Here is a 2,520-nt window from a genome sequence, read left to right as displayed (position 1 = left end):
GTCTGGGACATAGAAATGTGTGGAGCACAAGTCCTGGGTATCGTCAGTGTCTGGACGTCAGGGACGCAGAGGGTGGGGAGACACGGCTGGGGGTGGAGGGGTGAGGAAGGGGGAGTGAGTTTGGGGCAGCAGGGGTAGTCATTGCCAGAATACTGGATGTGGCCGGGGACAGAGAGATGTCAGGATTCTTGCCACACATTAAGGACACAGCTTTCTCCCACAAGCTTCCCCGAGCCCCACTGGCGATCTGGATTATCTTGGCAGTAGGTGGTTTCTTTATGATCACAGGTAAATCCTGGAGGCAGTGGGCAGGTGCCAGGCTGGAGGCATGCACAGGGGCAGGACAGACACCTGCCTGTGACTCAGGTACAGAGGAGACACACGGGCCAGGCCGGGACCTAGGGAAGGCTCAGGGAGCTCTCACCCCACAGAAAACTTTACCAAATGAGGAGACAAGCAAGTGATGCGCACCCACATCCTGAGATTGATTTCTGCTCCCCACCCTTCCTGCTGTGGGTGTCCTCATCGGCATCACGGTGCCAACATCCCTGCCTCTAGGGTGGGCATTGGGCTGAGCCGGGGCCACCCACGAACACACCCAACCCCGTTCCTGGCACCCAGCGAGCGTCTAGAATGGGAGCATCCAGAATGGGAGCTGTTGCTGCTGTCCACCTTCCCACTCCCTGCCTCAGTTTCCCCTTCTATTAGCCATGGTGGGGGACTGAGTGCCCTGTGAAAGCCATTCAAGTTGGTTATGGGTTGAATTACGTCCCCCCACAACCCTATGTTGGAGTCCTAGCCCCCGGTGCTTACTTGGAGCTGGGGTCTTTGCAGGGGTGAAAGTGAGGCCGTTGGGGTGAGCTCAATCCCATGTGACAGGTGTCCTTATAAGGAGAGGAGATTAGGCCCAGACATGGGGGGAAGACCATGCGAAGACACAGGGGCAAGACAGCCATCAGTAAGCCAAGGAGAGGGGCCTGGAACACATTCTCCTTCGGGGCCCAGGAAGGAACAAACTTGCACACACCTTGGTCTCGGACCTCACCCCCTCCAGCCACGGAGAGAGAGAGCACATGTGTTGTTTAAGCCGCCCTGTGCCTGGTGCTTTGTTAGGACAGCCCTAGACCAAGCTATAAAGCCCCCTGCTCGTGTGTTGGCTTTGTTGAGAATAAAATGAAGAAAGTAAAATGAGGCTAGAAATGCATGAAACCAGTGGGGTCGGCCTTCCTCCCCAAGCTTACAAACGCAGCGTGGGCAGAACTATGGGTTCCTACGCAGCCCGTGGCCAGACCTCCCAGTGGGAGGGAAGGAGGCGAAGGTGCAGACGAGGACACGGATGGCACCATGAGGTCAAGGATGATAACAGATGATGGGAAATGTGGTTTCCTGGTCTTCCTGATGGTGCTGACCATGGAACAAAATTCCCTCTGGATACAAGGGTGAGTGGCCCACGCGGCCCCTCCTCTGGCCCCTCACTCCCCTCCCCGCCTGTGGGAAGGAGGGAGAAGGCCTTGCAGACTTCCTCAGAGCACTCTGCCTACAGACAGCCATCCTCTGCTTGATGGAAGGGAGAGGGGGCTCCGGGCTAACTGCCGAATTATGGTCCACAGGAGAGGATGTCTGTCTGGGTTTCCACTCCACTTGAGATGTTGTGCCCAGCCCCGGCGAGCTGCCACCTGATGGGTCACCCCTCCTGTAGAAGCCAGACATCCAGCTTAGAGCAAAAACACAAATCCTTCACAAGCAAGGCTTCTGCTTAAAAATGCAGACTGGGAGGGGCACCTGGGTGGCTCAGCTGTTAAGTGTCTGCCTTCGGCTCAGGTCATGGTCCCAGGGTCCTGGGATCGAGCCCCACATGGGGCTCCCTGCTCCGCGGGAAGCCTGCTTCTCCCTCTCCCACTCCCCCTGCTTGTGTTCCCTCTCTCTCTGTGTCTCTCTCTGTCAAATAAATAAAATCTTTAAAAAACAACAACAACAACAACAACAAAAATGCAGACTGGGGGCAGAATGCCACGGTCCTGCCCCCACCCAGCAGGGTTCCTAGGTCTCAAGTCTTCTGGAAAGTTCACTGCATTTGAGGAGTTCTTTTCTGGGTGTGGCAAGTGGGACCAGCCATTGGACCCTTGCCTACTGTGTGTCCAGAGTGGCTGTGGAAGATTCCTGCCTTTCTGAGTACTTCCTTGGCCCCCCAGGTCAATTAAATTGACTAATCTCAAGGCTTCTCCATCAAAGTTTGATGTTGCAGGGCCCGTAGAAACTCAATGTTCCCCGAAGTACCGGGCTTCACGCAAGCCAGCGGAGGGGAGGGAGACGGCCTGCTTTGACTGCGGTCCCCTTAGCGTCAGACCTGAAACAGCCCTCGGGTCTTTTTACACTCGAGATGTTTCTAGTTGGAACGTGGCGAATGTGGTCCATCTCCTCAGGCAATGACAAAATCAAAGGCATTCGGTCAGCAGCTTGCCCAAACCCTGAGGTCCCACGTCAGAGGGGGGAAAGGCTGCAGTCCGCACCGCCCTGTAG

This window comes from Mirounga leonina, unplaced genomic scaffold (genome assembly GCF_011800145.1).
Source record: "Mirounga leonina isolate KUSES-001 unplaced genomic scaffold, KU_Mleo_1.0 Mir_151, whole genome shotgun sequence".
Lineage (NCBI taxonomy): Eukaryota > Metazoa > Chordata > Mammalia > Carnivora > Phocidae > Mirounga > Mirounga leonina.
This window is presented reverse-complemented; position numbering follows the sequence as displayed.